At 34.0% G+C, this 8,027-nt stretch overlaps 1 non-coding gene across 1 annotated transcript; it reads right to left on the reverse strand.

Annotated features, from left to right (window-relative positions):
• Nucleotides 1–3,530: 3,530 nt before the first annotated feature.
• LOC137816762 (small nucleolar RNA snoR135) lies at nt 3,531–3,671 on the reverse strand. The gene has a single exon (XR_011081875.1). It is a non-coding gene; the product is annotated as a small nucleolar RNA snoR135 (small nucleolar RNA).
• Nucleotides 3,672–8,027: the final 4,356 nt, after the last annotated feature.

Consider the following 8,027-nt stretch of genomic DNA (forward strand, 5'->3'; position numbering starts at 1 on the left):
TTAACTCAATCTTTGTTGGAATCTACCACACTGTTCTTTCTTCAATGCGGTAGATGCTCTAAGAGGAAATATCTTCTTTGATGCAATGTTCGTATCTTAAATATATATTTTTTCTTTCAAGTAGTTTATTTATCTATATAAAATCTGAACGCCGAGACTTTGACATTTTTGGAATCGATTCTTCACTTTGTTTTATGATGACTATTTTATGGCAAGTGTACCATATCATAAGTAATAAATTTATTGCTAAAGATGGATATCAAACCCATAAGGAACATTTGAGTTCTCAAGTATAATATTCACTAAATACAAGACAATATGTAAAAGTTTGTTGGAAAAGGTTGTTTGTATGGTAAATTTGTAGGAAATTAAATAAAGCAAAGTAAAAGATTTGTATGAGTCAATTAGGAAAATTGGGATTGGGGTTCATCCTTCTCACTCATCTGTATTTTTACAAAAGATTATAATATTCAATCTTGGTTGATATTGATGCACAAATAAAAATTATTCTTATTGATTCCTCGCATACAAAATTATACAAAATTATTAGAAGAGTCTCCTAAATATCGATTTCTCGCATATATATAAAAACTTCTTATCATTATGAACATATGTTAAAAAACAATTAAAATTTCAAATTTATTCTCAACATTCAAATATGTTAAGCATTATCATTTGGGTCAGATTCTTAGAAGTACTTTCTAGTCAAATCTAAGGATAAAAATCATGAACAATTCAAGCTTTGAGAATAAAATGATAATACCAATCACCAATCAAGAACTGAAATATTATATATAAATATCATCTTAATACATAGGAGATTGAAAAAATTACTCTCAATTCCAAAAGGAAGAATTAGCCACTCATGTTGGCCATTACAAGCATGGAAATCAAGAAAAGAAGATCTAGGATGTTTCTCCTTAACGGTTGCCTCCTCTAGGATTTTCTCTCTCTTTCTATTCTCCCAATGATGTATATGGTTATGCTTCACGCCTTCTATTTAACCTAATTGGGGTTGGGCTAAGTGACATCTCGCTTAAGCGGGTAATTACTTGCTTAAGCGAGTTTGACGAGAAAAAACCCAACTTCACTAGAGTGAACTCACTTGGGCGAAGCCTTGGGTGAGTTCCTCTTGAGTGATCTTGCTTGTGCGAGTTTGGGCGAGTTTTGAGCGAGTTTCTAATGTTCCAACTTTTCCTTTTCATCTTGTCTATTCTCTTTTAGCCCTTTCATCCCCATTTTCCCCAAGAATCCTGAAATTAACACAAATTTGGGAATAAATCATTTTCATTCATCTTATAATCATAAAATATGTAAAATATTTAAATTCCTAAATTAAGGTTTGAATTATAGTTATTTTATCAATAAAAATCCTTTTAGTGTTTATCTTTAATATGAAATATTACTGAAATATGACACTTATCACTTTACTGTTCTTTATCTTCCTCATATAATACGCTCAATAAGGAATGTTATGTTATGAGTCTTGAATAAATATGCATAACTTGTTTTGACTTTGAAATAATTCGTTATATGTTGTTCTTCGTTCACAATAGCTTGATATTGCTTTAATCCTCACTGGCACAAATCTCTCTCTTTAGCTTCATCACTTTCCCGTTAGACGCTTTATTTGGAAACTTTAGCTTTGGACTTCAAATGTGTCTTTAAGTTTTTCTAGCAATTTCTGGAAATATTATGAGTATTAGAAATAATAATAATAATCATCATCATAATAGGGCATGAGTATCACTAAAATAATATCTCTTATATTTATTGTAGAACATTAGAGCTTTGATGTTTCAAATCCATGATGAAGCTTGAAGTTATGTTGTTTTTTATTTTTGGTTTAGTCTAGGGTGTTTAGAATCTTTGTAAGATCTTTCCTAGTTTCTTGCACAAGCTTGCTCAAATTTGTTTTGAAAGAAAAAAGTGTTTTTCTAAGCAAAGAGACAACCGATTGAAATCTCGAAATAATTGATTGTTTATCACTTGGCTTGTTTGAAGGTTTTAAAACTGCTTTTGACTTGGTTAAGTAACTGTCTAACCAATTCATCCGGTTAAAATGAATTTTCAACCGGTTGATTGTGACATTTCATAACAGCTTTTTGAAAACATGTTAATCTGTTTTGGATGTGAATCAAAACTATTTTGGCTAATAAATGTTGCCTAGAACGGCTAGTTTTGTGTGCTATAAATATAGCCTTTCTTTCAAAACAAAATACAAAAGTTTTATATCAAACACAGTGAGATTGAGATTGATTTGAAAGAATTTTTTCAAAAGTTTTGCAAGATTGTTGTATAGTTGTGCACTGGTTCAAGGTCTGATCATAGGAGCTTTTTGATTTCTGTAAACTTAGGTGTATTTTGTTCTTTTCATGATTCTTGTAATTGATCTTTCATAAACTTGTAAGTGTGTGTGAAATCCTGTAAAGTTAGAGTGTGTTCTGGCTAGAGGTGTGTATTTCCAAAGAGGGTGAGTGGTTCTTTTGGTTTCAATATCACCTCTTTGTGGTTGTGTATGTTGTAATATGTGAGTGATTACTAGTGGAACCCAATGGTTGTTCTGGGAACTGGATGTAGCTCAAGGTTGAGTGAACCAATACAAAATTGGCTGAGTAAATATCTCTCTCTCTCACTCCTTATAACTATTTGTTTTAATTTTTCTTTTGCTGCTGCTATAAATAACCGGTTAAAACGAAGTTTCAACCGATTGAAATTCTGCAAACAGTTTGTTAACCATTGTTTGATTGCTTCCTTGATTGCTTAATCTGTGAATTATGTTAAAGCTTCATTCATATCCAGTCTTTGCGAAAATCTTTGATAAACAATTCACTCCCTCTTGTTTAAGCTATTAATTCTTACATTTATGAATTATTTGAACCTTCTATTTTCACAATTTTAGTTGTAAATGCATTTTCAAATTATTTCCAAGTCAATACAAAGTTTAAATGTTTAGACATAATCAATTTTTTAACTTGGATATATTTCCACAATATATTTTTTGAAAAACTCTTTAATTTAATTAATCGATGTGCCTGTATTTTTTGAAAACTTTCTTGTAATACATTGTTCATTTGAAAACTTTCCAATACAGTCTTAAACATAATCCTTAAGGCATAGTTGTACTTGAAACAATTTATAATCAATATAGCAAGTGTATTCTATTCATAAATCATTAAGACATATAATATTTGGAACTTTCAGTGTGCTCTATTTTAGGTTCATGAATACGAAAACTTTCCAAACTCATTCAATCAATTATCTTATTTGAAACCTATGATTCATATGAATTACAATCATCAAATAAGGTAAAAAAAAACATTTAAGCAATGTCAGAAAGTATTCTAAGAATGTAAAAGTCAAGTACTCCCTAATATTTGAGATTGTTTGGCGTGTATTTGATTTTAGCAGATGTCACTTTCAACTTAAAAATAAAATAAAGATCTACAAAAAAAAAAACATAATAAGAATAGATTTTGAGTAAAATGAAATGAAAAAGAAAAGTAGAGAAAGGGGAAGAGATAGGAAGAAGATGTAGGGAAAATGATTGTTGTGATTCTCAATAAAAGATGAAACACAACTGCCCACTTTCTCAAAACCATGTTTCAGGGAACTCTTTTGGAAGAGTGCATTGAACACAACACAACACCGATACACACTATCCTTGATGTTTAGAAAACATATAAACAAACTTTGTTCTTCTAAAAAAAAATCAACAGATGTCACTTTCAACGAGTCTTTCTTTTACTTTAAGTTTAAGTCTCTTTCTTCTCCTCCTGCATCTTTTTCTAATGAAGTCAATATCCTTGTTATTTGTGATCCTCTTGTTAGTGCATATAAATACCCCCCCCCCCCCCACCAACTAACTCACTTCTAATGCCAACTTATTTATCCCCTTAGGTTCTGACAGTTGAGTTTGACCTTTTTATGCTCTCCATAAATGATGGAAGAGGGCCAAGCACAACCTTTCATGAAAAGCAAGAGCCAAGTCAAGAACGTCCAAGATCAAGCTAGGAGCGTCTAAGACCAAGCTAGGAGCGTCTAGGACAAGAAGACTTGGATCAAGCTATGAATGGGAGAGTGGTATACTAGCACAATTTCCGTGAAGGCCAAACAAATGTAGTTTAGCTTTAATTGGGGTGTAAATAGCATAGCCATGTGGACAAATGTTTATTTTTCTGCACATTAGAATTAAGGAGGAGTTAACCTTGATTAGCAAAGGTTTCTAGAAGCCTTCACTAATCAAGGGACGGTTTTGGTAGCCATGTGAACCCATGTGCACCCATGTGCTCCATGTGTCCATGTGCCTCACATTTACATTTCATTTGGCTTACATTTCATCTTCTCTTAGCTTAGGATTTACGGCCTCCTTAGCCTATAAAAGGAGATGCCTAGCTCTTGTATTTTGAAGATTAATGAGAGTAATGTTATGCTGCCAACATTGTGCCATACATTGCTTTTCCCTAGTTTCTAGGACCTAATCTTCATCTTCATCCTTTACCATAGGGCTGGCCGAACCTCCCTCTTTCCATACACATCATGAACCTTCAAGATTACCATAGCTCCTAGGAGGATCTTGCACATTTCAATCCATAGCTTCCGCACCCTTGATCATAAATCCGAGAAGAGCTCCATGAATTTGCCATCATTTGGTATCATGAGCATAGGTTCTTCAAAGATGAGTAGTTCTTGGTCATTTTCATTTTGAGTTCTTCTTTATTTCATGTTGTTCATCTTGTTTTCATACTTGTCTTGCTGTTTTTAATTTTTTACTTTGATTTGGTGTGCTATTTGGAAAATCCAATCGGTGCACTTTGCTTAATTGATCTTGAGCAATCCCTGTGCAATTTTTGGTAGGATTCCATACACCTTTGAGTTACTGTTTTTATTTTAGGTATTTGAGTCTTTATTGCAATTTTATTTGGTTCATTTTAGGCTCTTTGAGTCTTTTAATTTCTGAATCTATATGTGTTTTGTCTAGTCATGTTTTTCCAAAATGTCATCAAATCATAAGTAGTACTTTGTTTGCCTTATTTGTTTCTTGATTTTGGTCTAAATATTTGTTTTGAATCTGCTGTGTTTTGATCTTTTTGTGCCTTTTATTTTTTAGCTTGAGTTCATATTTGTGTTTAGATCTACACAAATTCCTTTTCATCGATCCATTGTGTTTATCTTTTGGTCTCTTGCTGTTTTTTTTCCAGTGTTTACAGAATCCCCTGTTTTACATACTCTGTGCTGGCTGTTTTGTTTAAGAAAATTATTTCCCTACATAGGAAATTTTTGATTCTCTGGATTATGCAAGATTGAGGTGTTACAGAAAAGACAAAAAAAGAATCAGCTCAAAAGAGTCAATAGAAAAAAAATGATAAATATTTTAAAAACAGTGTGCAAATCTGGGCGCTACAGTTGGCGTAACTGAACACTGAATTTGAAAAATTTATTAAAAGAAAATGGTTCATGCGTTTGGAGTGAAACCAACGCCAGAATTTAGTTAAGATCTTGAATATTTTGCATATAAATTTTCAGAAGCAAATCTTAAAGGGGCAGCTCAGCATAAATCGGGGAAAATCACGTTCTCTGGCCCACAACAATTTTTCAGTGGTGCTGTTTTTTGATTTTGAAATCTATTCTAGTGCTATTCTTAGGATTCTTTTTGTGTGCCTACCTTTATTTGAGTACCTTTATTTGCTTGTCTAATATTTCTTGGAGCTCTTTCTAGTGGTCACAATCTAACTCCATTTGTGTGGTACTGTTTTTCCAATTAAATTGTTTCTTGCTTTCATTCTTTGGCCTCTAAATTTGGTGCTGGAATTCATTCTCAATTGGTGCTTATTTGAGAGGAAATTTGACTTGAGTAAGGTCTAGTCTTCTTGATAGGTGCTGGAATTGGAGAATTAAGTCCTTAATTCTAAGGGGAACAAAAGCAAAGGCAGAAACAAATACTTCTCAAAACACCAAAAACACTTGGAGGGCCCAACAAGAAAAGACAACCAAGGAAGTGCCAATAGCAAAAAAAAGATCAATAAAGGGAGTTTTCTTAATTCTCTTTGCAACTTAACTTGTGTTAATTACTTCTTTAATTACGTGATTAGACGGTGAGTGTGTCTTCAAGGGCTCCAAGTGTCCAAGAAGCCTCACCTAGGGCCGACTAGTGTAGAGTTTTCTAATTAGCAATTGTTAATTGTTTTTAATGACATTTCCTTGCTTAAATAGCTACGCTTTTCATTTGTGTTGCCTTGTTTAAGCTTTGTTAATTCGTCTTGCTTGGTTAATTAGTTAGCTTGCATTGTTTTCTTGCATTAAAATCTGATTTCTCAACTTAATTGTGTTCTAAGTGGTTTACTAAGAGAAAGCTTTGTATGAAGACATTGAGGGATAGTTTTTGGCTAAGGCAAAGGCTTGGTATTTAAGTAGTCCTTTGTGACTCACCTCCCTTACTTGGAAAACTACCTTCTTTGACTTTCCTAAATTTTCTCAAGGTAAAATACTTGTATACACAAAACTTTAGCCATGTCTTCTTCTCCTCACTCTCCAAAGTCTATTGAAAGTGAAGTAAAATCTATAAAAACTCTTTTGAAAGAAGTTTCACAAGCTGTGCAAATGATTTCTTTTAGACAATTGGAGAATGAGACTAAAATTAATGAGTTGGCTAAAGACCAAGAAGAGAAATCAAAAAAATCTCATACTCATGCATCTAAAAGTAATGAGTCTCTAGGGGAAGGGAGCCTTAGAATCAATGACTATTACCAACCACCCCCTAGAAGAAATAGGCAAAGAGAGGAAGAGAGCCCAAGGGAAGTAAGGGTAGACCTACCCCATTTCTATGGTAAAGAAGATGTAGAGGTATACCTAGATTGGGAGATGAAACTAGAGCAACTCTTTGCTTGCCATAGGGTGAGTGAAGAAAGGAAGGTACCCTTAGCAACCTTTAGTTTCCAAAGCAATGCCATGTATTGGTGGACCTCTCTAGAGAGAGACCGACGTCTTCATAGGGAACCTCCCATAGAATATTGGAATGACCTTAGGGGAGCCCTAAGACGTCGCCACATACCTTCCTACTACCATAGGGAGTTAATGGACAAGCTCCAAAGACTCCAACAAAAGAACATGAGTGTGGAAGAGTATAGACAGAAAATGGAGCTCTACATGATGAGAGCATCCATTAGAGAGGAAGAAACCACCACCATATATAGGTTTCTAAGTGGGCTCAACCTTGAGATAAGGGATAGAGTAGAACTTCTACCCTACCAAGACTTGAATGACTTGGTTCAACTTTGCATTAAAGTTGAACAACAAAATTTGTGCAAAACTTCAAGTCAAAGGGTGGGTTCTTACTCCAACTTTTATCCCAAGAAAGACTTTAAAAGGGAGGGTAGCACATCTAGAGACGAACCCAAAGAAACTACCAAACCTTTAGTGAAAGATGCCTCCACCCCATCCATCCGTGCTAGGGACACCAAGTGTTTTAAGTGTTTTGGAAGAGGGCATGTGCAAGCGCAATGTCCAAACCAAAGGGCTTTGTTTTTAAAAGGAAAAAATGAGTACACTAGTGGTGAGGATGAACCTAGTACACAAGAAAAGGGGGAAGGAGAGAGGATAAATCCTTTGGAGGGGGACTTATTGATGATTCAAAGAATCCTCCACAATCAACCTAGTGCATCCATCGAGACACAACGAGAGAACATCTTTCATACTAGATGCAATGTTTTAGAAAATTTATGCTCTCTTATTGTGGATGGTGGGTCATGCTGCAATTGTTGTAGCAGTAGATTGATTGAAAAACTAAATCTACAAGTAGTTCCTCATCCAAAACCTTACAATTTACAATGGATCAATGAAAATGGGGAACTACGTGTAGACAAACAAGTAGAAATCAAGTTTTCTATAGGTAACTACAAAGACAAAGTTTTATGTGACGTAGTACCTATGGAAGCTTGCCACATCTTATTAGGTAGACGATGGCAATTTGATAAGAAAACCTTGCATGATGGTCTAACTAACGAGATTTCTTTCATCCACAAGCACAA

Source organism: Phaseolus vulgaris, chromosome 1, assembly GCF_000499845.2.
Source record: "Phaseolus vulgaris cultivar G19833 chromosome 1, P. vulgaris v2.0, whole genome shotgun sequence".
Lineage (NCBI taxonomy): Eukaryota > Viridiplantae > Streptophyta > Magnoliopsida > Fabales > Fabaceae > Phaseolus > Phaseolus vulgaris.